Genomic DNA, 19,955 nt, shown 5'->3' on the forward strand with positions numbered 1-19,955 from the left:
AGAAAAAGTTCTCTTACCTGTAATAACTGGTTCCTGCCAGTGGTGGCAAAAGAGTCCAGTTGAATCCACGTGTCCTAAATCTGAAATAAAACGACTCAAAAACAAAATTGAAACAGACACCAGGCTGATAAGAATTTTTTGCCGGGGCTCTCAGGCCGCTGTCACGTGACCTGAGCGCTGGCGGCGGTCGGAGGGGGAGCAGCAGACAAAGGCAGCACGCGCGCCGGCGGGCGGGCACGGGAAATCTGGCCGGGGCGGCTCGGAACAGAGGCTTAGGCGCTGTTAAAAAGGCTCTGTCGATATCAAACTCACTGCTTGATACTCTAACAAACAGCAGGGAAAATCGAGTTGCGCAGAATCTCAGCTGTTTCAGCGTGCGCCCAGAGAGACTGCTCAGAATCTCAACTTCTTCCGCGAGCGCCCAGAGAGACGGCCGCTGCGACCTGGGGTGCAAGAGACTCCGATTCGGGGCCGGTTCTCGGCAAAGCCACACGGGGCAGGCGCCAGATGTTCCCGCACAAAATAAAGGCAATGCAGATATCAAAGAATATTTACCAGTTTATTGTTAAACTTACTGAACCAAAGTTCCAGCGTAGCACAGGTAGCGAGGAACAAAAAAGGGGCGAGCCGCCTCTCCGCGCACCCTTTATTGGCAGGGATTCGCCTGAGGCAAACCCCGCCCTCTAAAGGGAGCTGATTTAACCCCTTCACTTGGGCTATAAAACTCATGAACACACTCACCCACACACAGGATAAACATGTACATATGATGCCCACTAGTGTGTGACATGCACACATATGATGAATGCACCGAACTCCATAATATCAGTAAAGTAGGGAATCCATGATGCTAGGTGGAGTCTGGCAAAGACCCCACACACCCATCAAACCGCCAAACACCAGTATGGTACTGATGTCTGACTCCCATCCTGTAAGGAACCTGCCATCCTGTAACTGGGCTATTTTTGGTTCCTTCATCTTCACAAACTTGGTTAAAATGTTAGAGTTGTCAAACTGGGAGTTAGGGTCCAGCATGTAGATCAGCTGTCCCAGGTCAGGTGATTTGGCTACAATTTGGGTGAGAAATTGTACCAGGGAATTCTGGTACACCAGAATTCTCCTCTTCTTCTCCCTGTCCTCATCATCACTCTTGTGGGTGGGCCTGGAGAAAAAAGAAGGTAAAATGGAATAAGCCTCCTCCTTAGTGGAAAACCTTGTCAATCCTTAATTTGACCTGACTCTCTGAGGGAATGCAGCACATTTTTTCCTACTAGGTCTCCTCATTCATTGGTTCACTCATTTTTCCAATGAATGATTGAATTCATCCATTCTTCCTTGTCTCTCTCTCTTCTTTCTTCCCTTCTTCCATTTCCCCCTTGATTGTAGAAATTTGAGCAGCAGGGCTGCATCCCCATGGGGCCGCCTTGTAAGGTTATGCTCCGAAATAACAACACAAAACTATTCATTTCAACACTGCCTGCCCCATTATTTTCAGCCTCTTAACCCATGTCTAATAATGTATGTTGCAGCACGAGGTGCGCTTAGAAGGAAAGATTTAGCATGTCTGACCTGGTGGCTGGCTGTATCGCCATCTGCCTCAGAGTGCAGAGCTACCATTTCTGCCCATGGGAGAGGTGCATGGCATCTCTAAGCTCAATTCCTATTCCTCCCAGCATTCTCTTATGTTTATTCCACCCACCTATGTTCTAACCTTTCAGGCCAAACAGTTTCTTTATTTAATTAACCAATGACCTATACTCCATCATTACTCCTATTTCTGTTTAAACAAGAACGGAATCTTTAAATTTAACAAAGCAAAATTACATATAACAAAACAGTTATCAAGCAAGAATTACAGTTACAATATTTATATCTATTTTATCTTTTATCATAACAATGGAAAACTATAACTATCTATCTATTCTTCAACTCCATCAGAGACTCCAGAATAATACAGTATTACCTAAGCAAACAAAAAGTAAGCCATTTTCAAACTCTAGAAATGACAGAGACATCTCGCTGCCTGGACAGTCACCCAAAGTTCCTCTGTACCGTTGGTGTTTCCATCCTCAGCCTACAGGCCCATAGTTTCCAGTAGACATTTCCATGAAGCAGGAAATTTCAAAGGCAGTCACTATCTGCTTGTCTGGAAGAATGTTTTGCTGACCCTTTCCTGAATCAGGAACACGAAAAGATCATCTAACCTTTAGGCAATTCAGTAGACCTCTCTCTGAGTGTTTTCTGTGTACAGTTTATGCAACAATCCAGGCAAGAGCAGTTTCTTCCCCAAATGGCTATCAAACTCCATAAGGATCCTCTTTGATGCCCATCTTCTTCCTGAAGTAGATATGTGCTGCCAAGAGTAGAGTGTCTCACTGTCATGAAAAACCCTAAGGTACTAAAACATTAAATACCCTATTTTGTAGTCTAGAGAGTTATGAATAATGCCTATCTAACTGAAATATATATATCTATGTAGCTAGAAAATCTAACTAACATGACTACAAACTTGACTATTATTAATGATTATCCATTAATAACCTATATACATTATATTTTTAAATGAACTACACAATCACAATACCTTAATTAAGATCAAAAATGCATATACATATTACAAAATTGACCTAAAATCTCTATCAGTAAAGCAAAAGCTATACTAATGCAAATATTCATATCTATATCACATCCCACTTTAAATGTAAAAGAACATTTATAAGCCATATTGGGAACGTGGGTGCAGTTTTTTCTCTCCAAAATGCTTCCTGCTGAATGGTGGCATCATTATTGATTTATCTCAGTTGGCAGTTGAGCGAAGCAATTTTTTAAAGGTGTTCACAGCAACCTTTAAGTAGGGCGTGGTCCATCCTGCCATATTAGTATAGAGGCATCCACAGACTATCACCCTCTGTGAAAACAAAATAGAAACTCCTTTCCAAAGCATCATGTCCTTAGATCCAAATTTCAAAGTCAAGGCATTTTCAAAATATCTATGTTGGATTATTTCAGCAGCTTTTATAAAGAAACATCTTTTAGCAGCAATTGCTACTGCCTCAAAATTCAAATGATTCAAAAAGAGCATAATAGCATACCATATCAAAATTCGCTGTGAATTTTCCATCTTTGTGCGCTTCAATTTAACCTCTATTTTGTTTATTTTTCCTTTTTTATTTTTTGCCTTTTGAGACAGGTTCTCTGTATCTTTGACCTGGAATAACTCTGTATACCTGTCTGTCCTTGAAGTCTCAGAGATCTGCCTCTCTCTGCCTTTCAGGCATTGGGATTAAAGGTGTATGCTACTACACATTGAACTCACAAAGATCTGTTTGTCTCTGCCTTCAAGGCACTGGGATTAAAGGCGTGTGCTACCTCACCTTGAAGGTACAGAGGTCAATCTCCCTCTGCCTCCCATGTGTTGGGTTTACAGGTGTGTACTACCACACCCAACAACTCTCTTCCGTTTTTTAACTTTAAGAACTTCAAATTTTAGCCTGCACATATTTTTAACACACTGTAAATCATTTAAAAATTTTCTTTGTTTTTGAATCTCTCTTTACTCTATTTCTCTCTGTGTTTTTCTGACCACATGAGTCTTTCATTTACCAAGCAATCTCAGTAGGACTAAAGCCATGGCTTTGCTGGCCAGATGTAGCACATTCCTTAGATTTCTACCATTCCAAGCTTGTGGCTGAGGTACCGAACAGAGCCGCATTCAGTACCACAAGTCTGCTGTGCTTCAAGGTCCTTGCCATCAAAGAGGCTGCAACAGACAACACTCAAGCCCTCTTTCTGTAGCTGGCCCTCCTTCCTCAAACAGTCAGAGTTTGCCCAGGCAGGATGGCCCAGAATCCCGGCATTTTAAAACAACACAGTTTTTTTTTTTCTGCTACTGCTGAAAACATACAAGCATTCAGTTGGCTTTTATCAAAACCATTTCAATATTTTGTGGCAGGACCTCTTATGAGCTGCAGGGTTTTGCAGCTGAAGCTGAGTCTGCAAGCCTCTTTTAGATGAGAGCCCTTGCTTTCTTCTAGCAAGCAGAGCAGACCGAGAAATCGCTGCTACCAAGAAAACATGCTTCACTCTTTCCCAAGCTTTCGCAGGCTTTCAGTGGGTTCAGTTGTCCACAAGGCTGCAAGCCATTCTGTAGTTATTTGAGCAGCGAGGCTGTGTCCCCAGCACCACGGCCGCATGAAAGTTATGCCTGAAATAAATACACAAAAACTGTATTCTTTTAAACACTGCTGGCCCATTAGATTCAGCATTTTAACCCATTTCTAATAATCAGTGTAGTATAATGAGGTGCACTTACCAGGAAAAATTCAGCATGTCTGACATGGTGGCTGGCTGCATTGACATCTGCCTCAGAGAGCAGAGCTATGGCATCTGCTGGGGAGAGGGGAGCATGGCTTCTCTGAGCTCACTACCTCTTCCTCCCGGCATTCTATTTTGTTTACTCCACCTACCTATGTTCTAACCTATCAGCTGAAGCGGATTCTTTCTTTAATTAATCAATAAACTTCTTCTGTCACTTTGTCCTTTCAACAGCTTGCCCATATAAATCTCCCATGTGTCTTCTGTTGTATAATCTTTCATTTGTAAAGAACTTGCACTCTCAGGGGAGGATTTTTCTGACATCTCTGTGGATGGAGATCATATGAGGAAGATCAGATGAGCAACCATGACAACTCTAATGCTGTAGAGTTAGGTGGACCAGAGATTGATGGCTGACATTCCTGTGCTATGCATCAGATGCCCCTGAACTCTGGCCCTGTTGACAGACAGGCAGACATCAAGTTGGTCACACATACTTAACTCATTCGGGTTCGCAGATACTGTAAATGGAGTTTTAATTCTTCTCCTAAACTAATCAAAAAACCAAGATTAGGAGAGAAGAGCCTGAAGTAAGGCCTCAAAATGGGTCATTTTGCAAAGGAAAGGTTACCTGCCTCCATGTATGCTGTCTCCCTTTCTTAGTCAAATCCATCCTTCCAGTGTCTAGCTAACAGCTAACCATAGGATTGAACCCAACTGCCTTTGATTTCTGAAATAAGTGCTGTCCCCTTAAGGTCTCATAACAGCACAGGAAGGTTTGTAAGACTGTCCCAGCAACAATTTAAAGCAATTCTAGGACACCAAAGATGCAGCAAATTTGGTTAATTGGTAATATAGATCGTTCTGATGGGACAAAATAATTTAATTAAAAAAAAATTGGTGTACTCCCGATGAATTTATTTGATATGGCACACACAGGCTTCTGGTTCTGAATACTTCATGCTCGGTGGGTTTTGGAAATTGTCGTGACCCTGAACGTAGCTGGAGACTTTGGGGCCTTGAAAGGACTAGACTTAATATTTCAGGACATCCTTGTACTTGGTTCCCACTGTTTACTGATTTCCTTACAGAGAATGAGCAGCCATCTACTCCTGCTGCCATGCCTTCCCCACATGAACAGAGAGAAGACCCGATACACACAGGTCGCTTGTATCACATGTGAAGGCATAAGTCACAAACAAACTCCCACAGCAGTTTAGAATTGTGATTAATAGAATGATTAGTTCTTGAAAGGGGAAAAACTTAGAGATCACAATCCCTTACAAAAGCCCTCTGCAGGATCAGAAAAGGAGCCTAGTAGCCGGAAGGGAAGCTCAAGAAAGAGATCAAGCTGAAGGTAGAAGTTGATTTTTAAAAGAGAGAGACCACAACTCAATGGGCTGGTATCTCAGTGGCTATTCAGGAAACATCACAGAGAAAGGATCTGCTTCATGCATGAGAGTCACCGATGATTTCGCTTTAAGAAGAAAACCCATCAAAACTCCCAATAACATCATCAGCATTCAACAACATGTCTATGATTTCTTTGCCTTGCCTTTGATTGTGCAGTAAATGATGCTGATAGTTAATCTGTGCAATTAATGCAAATTTCCTTGTAACTGACTAGACAGAATTGACAGGTTATCTTAAACACAGCAGGGAGTCACTCTACGATGGAACTGGTTCATCATCACCTGTGTGACAGTGACATAATTAAGATCTTTCCTTTGTCTATAAATCTCATTATGTTCAACATGATATGTTGTCATACAGATTTCTTAGGGTTTTGTCCCACTGGTGGTTTCCTTGGTATGTTACATAATTTTTGCCAGATCCAATCAGTTTTCCCATGCACTCTCAGCTCCATGTCATTGTGTTCCCCTCATGTTCCAGTCCAGGCATTTTAGACCTCTTGTAACTGTTGTAAGAGTATCTCATGTTCCACATAAATGATTTAGGGATTTATTTAGGCTGGGTTTTATCTTCCATCACTGAGTTCATTGACTTTCCTTGGGCGTAATTCCTGGGACACTGAGCCTAACTCCTGGGGGATTCCTCCAGTTATTTCTCCTTGCTGAAACAGTTTACACTCTCATTATTACTGTGAGAGTGTTTCTGTAGCAAATATTCTTCTCAAGATGAGAAGAAACTTCAATATTACAATCCATTTGTTATTGTGATTTAAATACACACACACAAACACACACAAGTTAATGCACATACACTGATGATATCTCAATTTATGGGGCCATTCTGGGGATGTCAAGATCGATATCTCTCGAGTGGTTCTCAGAAGGCCATAGGGTGACTGTCTCTAGGTACTTAAGCAGAGAGGAGAAGTTGACCGGACTGTGACATGTCCCTAGGAACTATGTGTGCCTTGTCCCATAGTCAGACTGATGACTGACTATCTTGAAAACCAATATGGAACTTTTGTTTGGCAAATGATGGAGATCAAGTCAGGGTCAAAATCAGAAAACTAGGTGGAGCTTCCAAGCTCCAGTGGAAGAGCAGATGGATGGAGAAAAAGAGCAAGGATGTCAGGAATATAAGGGCTTGGTCCACACTATGAGACACTGTGCCTGAACTAAGGGGATTTCAACTAATCCAGTGACCTGGGAATGAAAGAACATGGGATCAAACTGGAAGCTCTGAATGTGGCTGACAATTGGGGCAGACGGAGAAGCCAAAGATAATGGCACTTGCAATTGTCTGCATATCATACACTGGCTTTTTGTGATCATATTATTTGTGGATGCATACCTTGCTAAATCTAGATGGATAAAGGGGGGCTTGGACTTCCCACAGCTCAAAGTACCCTGCCCTCTATTTGGACTGGTGTTTGAGTGGAGAGGTTTATTTGCAGAGCAAGAAGAATGTGGGAGGAGGAAGAGAAGTGGAAAGTTTGATAATTATTATTATGAAGTAATGGAAAAATCAATAGAAAATAACCAATGAGGACATTGGAGCTAGGAAAAAAAAACATTCATGTGAGTTGTTGACTCAAACCAAAAATTATTTTACAGAAAAAAAAAACACATAAAGGCGTTGAGTTACTTGGAAAATATGACTCAAGTAATTGGGAAGAAGATTGGGGTTTTTATTTTGGGTCTTCATGGGGCTGTATGAGCAGCATTTTAGGACCTGTATGCTGGATATTTCTGGGGGTTAGTAGGGAAGAAACCTGGCTAGGAGGAGTTTTATGACATAAGTAGAGCCTTGATGATGTCACAAAGCTTTGGTTGGGGGTGGCAACATGTTCCACATGAAGCACTAGTCTTCTGTGAAGGTGGGCTTACTATCTTCACGGTGGCTGAGGAGGTCAGTTCAGCTCTTGGGTTCCACAACTGTTCAACCGAATTTCCAGAAGTTGGAATCTAGAGAGCCAAGATATTTTCTTTTGGTAAATATGTTTAGGAAGCAACTAGGACCTCTGTAGTCATAGAAAGGTTTCTTTCAAATCTGCTCTGGGTCCAAAATTTATGTCGTTAACAGCTCCTATATTTGATAGCTGGGGGACGGTTAATGTCGGGTATTCTCCCCACTCTATCTTTGCTAAAAATGTCCAATTCCTCAGTCCACTTAAATGGCAAAGATCCTCTTTGTCCATATGTGTTTTAAAAGATAATTATTTCTAATAGGTGCTGTTGCACAGATTAATGTTTCTTTCTTTTGGCAGTTTGACTCACAGTACTCACTTCTCTAATGAAGATACAGAATATCTTTATGTAATCAACCTGGATCTGGATCAGGAGACACAATAGAGAGAGCCAGTGGACTGGAGTGCCATGACCTTGGGCAGGTGGTTATAGATCAGCCAACTAACCAGTAGCTTGAGTGGTAAGGAGAGGAGTGGCTGTTCTTTGAATTCTTTGCCATCTGTTCAGATATTTCTTTCTCACTTTAGGTATAGGCATAGCTTCCTCTCTCATTGATATAGTAAGTCAGGAAGTAGGTTTCTCAGTAGAGGTCAATTGCATTTTGCAGCAGGAATATGTCTCTGATACACATATACTGAGCTGTAGACAAGAGTTTGATAATTTTCCTATTAATTTCTTAAGAACATATTACATTTAGGTATCCAAATCTATTCAGCCCTGCCTTTTTCACCTGCTCCAAAGTTATTCCTAAAAAGAGCCTTGACCTCACATGCTCACCTTCTTATCCTTGCAGGCACTTATGGTGGAGGAAACCACTTTGTGTCTGATTTAAGCTGAAGAGTTCTTCCTATGCAGAGATTGGCAGCTATGAAGCCCAAGCACAGAAACAGAGCCAAGAGACAGAGGAACAGGAGTGCTGTGGCCTATCTCAGAAAGTCTCCCGCCATGATGAAGATGCCTCTTAGTATGAGTTGCATGCCACCTCTCCAGAAGAAGAATGGGCCATCGCTCCAGAAGCAAAAACTTAGTAAGCCTTTTGAGGCCCTGGAGAATATTGTTGGCCGCAGAATTTCTCATGGCTGGAAGGAAGCCAATGAACCAGTCACCCATTGGAAAGCCATCATTCTAGATCAACTGCCAACATATCCCTCTCTCTATTTGTTGAAATATGATGGGATTGATTGTGTCTATGGCTTGGAGCTTCATAGTGATGAAAGGATTTTAAACCTGAAGATCCTGCCTAATAATGTGCCATTTCCTCAGGTGACAGACACTCATCTCTCAAACACCATAGTTGGCAGAGCAGTGAAACATACATTCATGGGCACAAATGGCTCTAAGAATGACTGGAACGGGATGGTCCTAGAAGAGGTGCCAATCATGAAGACCTGGTTTTATATTACCTACAAGAAAGATCCCGTCTTGTACATTTACCACCTCCTGGATGACTACCTGGAAGGCAACCTCCACATCATGCCAGGCTCTAAGGAAGAGTGGAGTGGTGTGGTCCCAGATGAGGTGCAGACCATAACGACCTGTTTCTACATTGTCAACGAGAATGATCCGGTCCTGTACCTTTACCACCATCATGATGATTCCATTGAAGGCAACCTCCACATCACGCCTGAATGTCCTCCAGGAGAGGTGACTTTGGAATTAGGCAGGGATTCCTTGGAGGGCAAAACAGTGCAGTACAACAAAAAAGATGGAACCCAAGAGATAGGTAAAATTATTTGCCAAGTTCCCAACAAACCTTCTGTGTATTTCATCAAGTTTGATAATGACTTCCATATCTATGTCTATGATTTGGTGAAGATCTGTTAAAGTGAAATTCTCAAATTTTGAGGGGCAGACTTAATTCTCTCCTTGGGAATGTGTGTTTTCAGAGATACCTCAGGTCTTCTATGAATCCTGGTATCTTTTCCAATGGATTATTCTTTCTCAAAGAATAAAAATTTGTTAACATGTTGTGTTATTTGGTCAATGATGGATTGTGTTTGGTGGATGGGGCATCACAGAAATACATGCCTTAAAACAAAGCAGGATTTATGGTCTTTTCCCCTTGGAGAGTAAAGGACTGGGGATGCGTGGTGTGGTAAAAGACAAGATGGCTGTCAAGGAAGCAGTGGAGAGGGGACAAAAAGTTTTATGATCTCGGGGCGGTATGAAGCTTGAGGGAAAACCATGTCAAATGGAAAGATGTGACCACTATCAGCGTGAGGTATTGGGACTTAAGAGGATAAAGAGTAGATTAATCAGGAAGGGACACAAATGTATACTCAAAATCAGAGAAAATTAGGTTTCATTTGATGAATGGTTTAATTCGTACTGGCTGTAAGTCAAAGGATGTTTGATCTCCACTAGAGCATGTTGCTTAGTGAAAAGTGTCTCCGCTCAGTTGCTCTTCTCCAGTAAGTTGGACAACAAGCTACCTACTTAGTTTTGCCAGAATTCTGTCTGCCACCTACTTTGTAACGCCTGGATTCGGTATGCCTTGAACTCTCATAGGTCTTATCCATGCCATACAACCCTTGTCAGTTCATTTAAATAATTGCCCTGCCATATCTGGAAAACAGTGTTCCCTTTCATTGATCATGTTCTGTAGGACTTGGGCTATAAAACTCATGAACACACTCACCCACACACAGGATAAACATGTACATATGATGCCCACTAGTGTGTGACATGCACACATATGATGAATGCACAGAACTCCATAATATCAGTAAAGTAGGGAATCCATGATGCCAGGTGGAGTCTGGCAAAGACCCCACACACCCATCAAACCGCCAAATACCAGTATGGTACTGATGTCTGACTCCCATCCTGTAAGGAACCTGCCGTCCTGTAACTGGGCTATTTTTGGTTCCTTCATCTTCACAAACTTGGTTAAAATGTTAGGGTTGTCAAACTGGGAGTTAGGGTCCAGCATGTAGATCAGCTGTCCCAGGTCAGGTGATTTGGCTACAATTTGGGTGAGAAATTGTACCAGGGAATTCTGGTACACCCTCTCCTCTTCTTCTCCCTGTCCTCATCATCACTCTTGTGGGTGGGCCTGGAGCACAAAGAAGGTAAAATGGAATAAGCCTCCTCCTTAGTGGAAAACCTTGTCAATCCTTAATTTGACCTGTCTCTCTGAGGGAATGCAGCACATTTTTTCCTACTAGGTCTCCTCATTCATTGGTTCACTCATTTTTCCAATGAATGATTGAATTCATCCATTCTTCCTTGTCTCTATCTCTTCTTTCTTCCCTTCTTCCATTTCCCCCTTGATTGTAGAAATTTGAGCAGCAGGGCTGCATCCCCATGGGGCCGCCTTGTAAGGTTATGATCCGAAATAACAACACAAAACTATTCATTTCAACACTGCCTGCCCCATTATTTTCAGCCTCTTAACCCATGTCTAATAATGTATGTTGCAGCACGAGGTGCGCTTAGAGGAAAGATTTAGCATGTCTGACCTGGTGGCTGGCTGTATCGCCATCTGCCTCAGAGTGCAGAGCTACCATTTCTGCCCATGGGAGAGGTGCATGGCATCTCTAAGCTCAATTCCTATTCCTCCCAGCATTCTCTTATGTTTGTTCCACCCACCTATGTTCTAACCTTTCAGGCCAAACACTTTCTTTATTTAATTAACCAATGACCTATACTCCATCATTACTCCTATTTCTGTTTAAACAAGAACGGAATCTTTAACTTTCACATAGCAAAATTACATATAACAAAACAGTTATCAAGCAAGAATTACAGTTACAATATTTATATCTATTTTATCTTTTATCATAACAATGGAAAACTATAACTATCTCTCTCTTCTTCAACTCCATCAGAGACTCCAGAATAATACAGTATTACCTAAGCAAACAAAAAGTAAGCCATTTTCAAACTCTAGAAATGACAGAGACATCTCGCTGCCTGGACAGTCACCCAAAGTTCCTCTGTACCGTTGGTGTTACCATCCTCAGCCTACAGGCCCATAGTTTCCAGCAGACATTTCCATGAAGCAGGAAATTTCAAAGGCAGTCACTATCTGCTTGTCTTGAAGAATGTTTTGCTGACCCTTTCCTGAATCAGGAATACGAAAAGATCATCTCACCTTTAGGCAAGTTCAGTAGTCCTCTCTCTGAGTGTTTTCTGTGTACAGTTTATGCAACAACCCAGGCAAGAACAGTTTCTTCCCCAAATGGCTATCAAACTCCATAAGGATCCTCTGTGATGCCCATCTTCTTCCTGAAGTAGATATGTGCTGCCAAGAGTAGAGTGTCCTACTGTCATGAAAAACCCTAAGGTGCTAAAACATTAAATACCCTATTTTGTAGTCTAGAGAGATATGAATAATGCCTATCTAACTGAAATATATATATATATATATATATATATATATATGTAGCTAGAAAATCTAACTAACATGACTACAAACTTGACTATTATTAATGATTATCCATTAATAACCTATATACATTATATTTTTAAATGAACTACACAATCACAATACCTTAATTAAGATCAAAAATGCATATACATATAACAAAATTGACGTAAAATCTCTATCAGTAAAGCAAAATCTATACTAATGCAAATATTCATATCTATATCACATCCCACTTTAAATATAAAAGAACATTTATAAGCCATATTTGAGAACGTGGGTGCAGTTTTTTCTCTCCAAAATGCTTCCTGCTGAATGGTGGCATCATTATTGATTTATCTCAGTTGGCAGTTGAGCGAAGCAATTTTTTAAAGGTGTTCACAGCAACCTTTAAGTAGGGCGTGGTCCATCCTACCATATTAGTATAGAGGCATCCACAGACTATCACCCTCTGTGAAAACAAAATAGAAACTCCTTTCCAAAGCATCATGTCCTTAGATCCAAATTTCAAAGTCAAGGCATTTTCAAAATATCTATGTTGGATTATTTCAGCAGCTTTTATAAAGAAACATCTTTTAGCAGCCATTGCTACTGCCTCAAAATTCACATGATTCAAAAAGAGCATAATAGCATACAATATCAAAATTCGCTGTGAATTTTCCATCTTTGTGCGCTTCAATTTAACCTCTTTTGTTTATATTCTTTTTTATTTTTTGCCTTTTGAGACAGGTTCTCTGAATCTTTGACCTGGAATAACTCTGTATACCTGTCTGTCCTTGAAGTCTCAGAGATCTGCCTCTCTCTGCCTTTCAGGCATTGTGATTAAAGGTGTATGCTACTACACATTGAACTCACAAAGATCTGTTTGTCTCTGCCTTCAAGGCACTGGGATTAAAGGCGTGTGCTACCTCACCTTGAAGGTACAGAGGTCAATCTCCCTCTGCCTCCCATGTGTTGGGTTTACAGGTGTGTACTACCACACCCAACAACTCTCTTCCTTTTTTTAACTTTAAGAACTTCAAATTTTAGCCTGCACATATTTTTAACACACTGTAAATCATTTAAAAATTTTCTTTGTCTTTGAATCTCTCTTTACTCTATATCTCTCTCTGTTTTTCTGACCACATGAGTCTTTCATTTACCAAGCAATCTCAGTAGGACTAAAGCCGTGGCTTTGCTGGCCAGATGTAACCCATTCCTTAGCTTGTGGCTGAGGTACCGAACATAGCCTCATTCAGTGCCACAAGTCTACAGTGTTTCAAGGTCCTTGCTTCAGAGACTGCAACAGACAACACTCAAGCCCTCTTTCTGTAGCTGGCCCTCCTTCCTCAAACAGTCAGAGTTTGCCCAGGCAGGATGGCCCAGAAAGCCGGCATTTTAAAACAACACAGTTTTTTTTCCTGCTACTGTTGAAAACATACAAGCATTCAGTTGGCTTTTATCAACACCATTTAAATGTTTTGTTGCAGGACCTCTTAAGGGCTGCAGGGTTTGCAGCTGAAGCTGAGTCAGCAAGCCTCTTTTAGATGAGAGCCCTTGCTTTCTTCTAGCAAGCAGAGCAGACCGAGAAATCGCTGCTACCAAGAAAACATGCTTTACTCTTTCCCAAGCTTTCTCAGGCTTTCATTGGATTCAGTTGTCCACAAGGCTGCAAGCCATTCTGTAGTTATTTGAGCAGCGAGGCTGTGTCCCCAGCACCATGGCCGCATGAAGGTTATGCCTGAAATAAATACACAAACACTGTATTCTTTTAAACACTGCTGGCCCATTAGATTCAGCATTTTAACCCATTTCTAATAATCAGTGTAGTATAACGAGGTGCACTTACCAGGAAAAATTCAGCATGTCTGACATGGTGGCGGGCTGCATCGACATCTGCCTCAGAGAGCAGAGCTATGGCATCTGCCGGGGAGAGGGGAGCATGGCTTCTCTGAGCTCACTACCTCTTCCTCCCGGCATTCTATTTTGTTTACTCCACCTACCTATGTTCTAACCTATCAGCTGAAGCGGATTCTTTCTTTAATTAATCAATAAACTTCTTCTGTCACTTTATCCTTTCAACAGCTTGCCCATATAAATCTCCCATGTTTCTTCTGTTGTATAATCTTTCATTTGTAAAGAACTTGCACTCTCAGGGGAGGATTTTTCTGACATCTCTGTGGATGGAGATCATATGAGGAAGATCAGATGAGCAACCATGACAACTCTAATGCTGTAGAGTTAGGTGGACCAGAGATTGATGGCTGACATTCCTGTGCTATGCATCAGATGCCCCTGAACTCTGGCCCTGTTGACAGACAGGCAGACATCAAATTGGTCACACATACTTAACTCATTCGGGTTCACAGATACTGTAAATGGAGTTTTAATTCTTATCCTAAACTAATAAAAAAACCAAGATTAGGAGAAGAGAAGAGCCTGAAGTAAGGCCTCAAAATGGGTTATTTTGCAAAGGAAAGGTTACCTGCCTCCATGTATGCTGTCTCCCCTTCTTAGTCAAATCCATCCTTCCAGTGTCTAGCTAACAGCTAACCATAGGATTGAACCCAACTGCCTTTGATTTCTGAAATAAGTGCTGTCCCCTTAAGGTCTCATAACAGCACAGGAAGGTTTGTAAGACTGTCCCAGCAACAATTTAAAGCAATTCTAGGACACCAAAGATGCAGCAAATTTGGTTTATTGGTAATATAGATCGTTCCGATGGGACAAAATAATGTAGCATTAAAAAAAAAAAAAACAGATTGGTGTACTCACGATGAATTTATGTGATATGGCACACACAGGCTTCTAGTTCTAAACACTTCATGCTCGGTGGGGTTTGGAGATTGTCTTGACCCTGAAACTAGCTGGAGGCTATGGGGCCTTGAAAGGACAAGACTTAATATTTCAGGACATCCTTGTACTTGGTCCCCACTGTTTACTGATTTCCTTACAGAGAATGAGCAGCCATCTACTCCTGCTGCCATGCCTTCCCCACATGAACAGAGAGAAGACCCTATACACACAGGTCGCTTGTATCACATGTGAAGGCATAAGTCACAAACAAACTCCCACAGCAGTTTAGAATTGTGATTAATAGAATGATTAGTTCTTGAAAGGGGAAAAACTTAGAGATCACAATCCCTTACTGTAGTAATATGGACGGTGGCAGGGTTGCGTCCCCAAATCCCCAGCCGCCTGGCTCGGCTAGCTTATGCCCCAAATAATTACACGGACACTGTATTCTTTTAAACACTGCTCTGGCCCATTTCTAATCATCTGTGTAGCGCCCCTAGGTGCGCTTACCGGGAAGATTCTAGCCTAAGTCCATCCTGGGTTGGAGCTTCATAGCGTGCGTCTTCCCTGGAGCAGGTAGCATGGCGTCTCTCCTGTGTCTGCTCCGGAGAGCAGAGCTGCGGAGTCTGACCTCACTTCCTCTTCCTCCTGGCATTCTGTTCTGTCTACTCCTCCCACCTATCTTCTAAACAATGAAATGGGCTGAGGCAGTTCCTTTATTGCTTAGCCAATGAAATCAACAGATTGATATATGACACTCCCACATCACTTCCACTTTTTCTGTTTAAACAAAAAAAGGAAGGCTTTAACCTTAACATAGCAAAATTACATATAACAAAACAGTTATCAAGTAAAAATTACATCAGAAACATTCATACATATAACAAAATTAACCGTAAATCTCTATCAATAAAGCAAAATCTATACTAATGCAAATTATTCATGTCTATATCATATCCCCCTTTAAATGTAAAAGAACATTTATAAACTATATTTGGGAACATGGGTGCAGTTTTTTCTCTCCAAACTGCTTCCTGCTGAATGGGGGCGCTGTTAATCAGATCATTTAGGGTGTAACCTGTGTGCCAGGTTTATCTCAGTTGGCAGTTGAGTGACGTAATTTTTTGAGGGCGTTCACAGGAACATTTCAGGAGGTCGTGGTCTATCATACCAAATCGGGATAGAAGAAATCCAAAGGGTCTGGTCCTCTGTGAAAACAAAAGAAGACTCTCTCCAAAGCATCATATCCTTAGACCCAAATTCTGATATCATACCCTCATGATATCCGTTCTGGTTCCACTGGGCAGCCCATATAATGAAATGTCTCTCTGTACTTAGCTCCTTCACAGTCAAAAATTTTAAAGAAAACACAATAATACAAAGAATCCAGACTCTCTGTGAATTTTTCATCTTTACGCGGCTTATTTTTACTCTATCACTTTACTTTATTCTGTCTCTTTAAAGACTTTATCTTTTTTTTTAAAACCATTAACTTTATTCTCTATATTCTTTTTCTTCTCTCTCCCAAGCCTACGTACATTCATCCAACAGTGTGACTCGTTTAGTGGTCTGAATCTGTCCTATTGTGAATCTGCAATTTTTTACTATCCAGGAGCACTTTTGATTTGCGCCTTTAAATCACTAGGCGCTTAAGAATCTAAGCTGTGACATTCCTACGTTAACTTTTTGCTTTTTGAGCGCACATCTGTAGACCAGGCTGTCTTTGAACTCTCAGAGATCCGCCTGTCTCTGCCTCCCAGGCATTGGGATTAAAGGTGTTTGCTACTACACCTTGAACTCACAGAGATCTGTTTGTCTCTGCCTTCTAGGCACTGGGATTAAAGGCGTGTGCTACCACACCTTGAAGTCACAGAGGTCTATCTCCCTCTGCCTCCCAAGTGTTGGGATTAAAGGTGTGTACACACAACAACTCTCTTCCTTTTTTTTTCTTTTTTGCTTTAAGAACTTCAACTTTCAGCTTGCATATATTTTAACACACTTTAAACCACTCAGAAATTTTCTCTGTCTTTGAATCTCTCTTTAACTGTATATCTCTTTTTTTCTGACCACGTGAGTCTTTAATTTGCCAAGCAATCTCAGTAGGACTAAAGGCATGGCTTTGCCAGCTAGATCCAGTCCATTCCTTAGCTTTCCAGCCTCATGGCAGATATACAGGCTGCAGCCATGTTTATAGCCACACCTCTATGGCGGTTCAAGGTCCCTGCCAGCCAGCAAGCTACAACAGACAACACTCAAATCCTCTCTCGGTAGCTGGCCCTCCTGCCTCAAACAGTCAGAGTTTGCCCTGGCAGGATGGCCCAGAAAGCCGGCATTTTTAAACAGCGCAGCTTTTTTCCTGCTATGGTTGAAAACCGAAAAACATGCGTTCAGCTTTTCGTCAACACTGTTTAAGTGTTTCGTGGCAGGACCTCTTAATGAGCTGCAGGCTTTGCAGCTGAAGCTGAGTCAGGAAGCCTCTCTTAGATGAGGCGCTTGCTTGCCTCTAGCAAGTAGAGCAGACCCAAGAAATTGCCGTAAGAAACATGCTTTACTCTATTCTTTTCTAAGCTTTCTCAGGCTTTCTGTGGACTCAGTTAGCCACACGTCTGGGCGTCATTTGTAGTAATATGGACGGCGGCAGGGTTGCGTCCCCAAATCCCCAGCCGCCTGGCCCGGCTAGCTCAGTCGGTAGAGCATGGGACTCTTAATCCCAGGGTCGTGGGTTCGAGCCCCACGTTGGGCGCCATTTGTAGTAATATGGACGGCGGCAGGGTTGCGTCCCCAAATTCCCAGCCGCCTGGCTCGGCTAGCTTATGCCCCAAATAATTACACGGACACGGTATTCTTTTAAACACTGCTCTGGCCCATTTCTAATCATCTGTGTAGCGCCCCTAGGTGCGCATACCGGGAAGATTCTAGCCTAAGTCCATCCTGGGTTGGAGCTTCATAGCGTGCGTCTTCCCTGGAGCAGGTAGCATGGCGTCTCTCCTTCGTCTGCTCCGGAGAGCAGAGCTGCGGAGTCTGACCTCACTTCCTCTTCCTCCTGGCATTCTGTTCTGTCTATTCCTCCCACCTATCTTCTAACCAATGAAATGGGCCGAGGCAGTTCCGTTATTGCTTAGCCAATGAAATCAACAGATTGATATATGACACTCCCACATCACCTTACATAAGCCCTCTGCAGGATCAGAAAAGGAGCCTAGTAGCAGGAAGGGAAGCTCAAGCAAGAGATCAAGCTGAAGGTAGAAGTTGCTTTTTAAAAGAGAGAGAGACCACAACTCAATGGGCTGGTATCTCAGTGGCTATTCAGGAAACATCACAGAGAAAGGATCTGCTTCATGCATGAGAGTCACCGATGAGAGTCACCCTTTAAGAAAAAAACCCATCAAAACTCCCAATAACATCATCAGCATTCAACAACATGTCTATGATTTCTTTGCCTTGCCTTTGATTGTGCAGTAAATGATGCTGATAGTTAATCTGTGCAATTAATGCAAATTTCCTTGTAACTGACTAGACAGAATTGACAGGTTATCTTAAACACAGCAGGGAGTCACACTACGATGGAACTGGTTCATCATCACCTGTGTGACAGTGACATAATTAAGATCTTTCCTTTGTCTATAAATCTCATTATGTTCAACATGATATGTTGTCATACAGATTTCTTAGGGTTTTGTCCCACTGGTGGTTTCCTTGGTATGTTACATAATTTTTGCCAGATCCAATCAGTTTTGCCATGCACTCTCAGCTCCATGTCATTGTGTTCCCCTCATGTTCCAGTCCAGGCATTTTAGACCTCTTGTAACTGTTGTAAGAGTATCTCATGTTCCACCTAAATGATTTAGGGTTTTATTTAGGCTGGGTTTTATCTTCCATCACTGAGTTCATTGACTTTCCTTGGGCGTAATTCCTGGGACACTGAGCCTAACTCCTGGGGGATTCCTCCAGTTATTTCTCCTTTCTTAGATAGTTTACACTCTCACTATTACTGTGAGAGTGTTTCTGTAGCAAATATTCTTCTCAAGATGAGAAGAAATTTCAATGTTACAATCCATTTGTTATTGTGATTTAAATACACACACACAAACACACACAAGTTAATGCACATACACTAATGTTATCTCAATTAATGGGGCCATTCTGGGGATGCCAAGATCGATATCTCTCGAGTGGTTCTCAGAAGGCCATAGGGTGACCCTCTCTAGGTACTTAAGCAGGGAGGAGAAGTTGACCGCTCTGTGACATGTCCCTAGGAACTATGTGTGCCTTGTCCCATAGTCAGACTGATGACTGACTATCTTGAAAACCACCATGGAACTTTTGTTTGGCAAATGATGGAGATCAAGTCAGGGTCAAAATCAGAAACCTAGATGGAACTTCCAAGCTCCAGTGGAAGAGCAGATGGATGGAGAAAAAGAGCAAGGATGTCAGGAATATAAGGGCTTGGTCCACACTATGAGACACTGTGCCTGAACTAAGGGGATTTCAACTAATCCAGTGACCTGGGAATGAAAGAACATGGGATCAAACTGGAAGCTCTGAATGTGGCTGACAATTGGGGCAGACGGAGAAGCCAAAGATAATGGCACTTGCAATTGTCTGCATATCATACACTGGCTTTTTGTGATCATATTTTTTGTGGATGCATACCTTGCTAAATCTAGATGGATAAAGGGGGGCTTGGACTTCCCACAGCTCAAAGTACCCTGCCCTCTATTTGGACTGGTGTTTGAGTGGAGAGGTTTATTTGCGGAGCAAGAAGAATGTGGGAGGAGGAAGAGAAGTGGAAAGTTTGATAATTATTATTATGAAGTAATGGAAAAATCAATAGAAAATAACCAATCAGGACATTGGAGCTAGGAAAAAAAAACATTCATGTGAGTTGTTGACTCAAACCAAAAATTATTTTACAGAAAAAAAAACACATAAAGGCGTTGCGTTTTTGGAAAATATGACTCAAGTAATTGGGAAGAAGATTGGGGTTTTTATTTTGGGTCTTCATGGGGCTGTATGAGCAGCATTTTAGGACCTGTATGCTGGATATTTCTGGGGGTTAGTAGGGAAGAAACCTGGCTAGGAGGAGTTTTATGACATAAGTAGAGCCTTGATGATGT

At 41.8% G+C, this 19,955-nt stretch overlaps 1 non-coding gene across 1 annotated transcript; it reads left to right on the forward strand.

The window, feature by feature from the left end:
- The first annotated feature begins 17,508 nt into the window (after positions 1–17,508).
- Positions 17,509–17,581, forward strand: Trnak-cuu (transfer RNA lysine (anticodon CUU)). Its single transcript has one exon. It is a non-coding gene; the product is annotated as a tRNA-Lys (tRNA).
- Positions 17,582–19,955: the final 2,374 nt, after the last annotated feature.

This window comes from Microtus pennsylvanicus, assembly GCF_037038515.1.
Source record: "Microtus pennsylvanicus isolate mMicPen1 chromosome Y unlocalized genomic scaffold, mMicPen1.hap1 SUPER_Y_unloc_2, whole genome shotgun sequence".
NCBI classification, from domain to species: Eukaryota; Metazoa; Chordata; class Mammalia; order Rodentia; family Cricetidae; genus Microtus; species Microtus pennsylvanicus.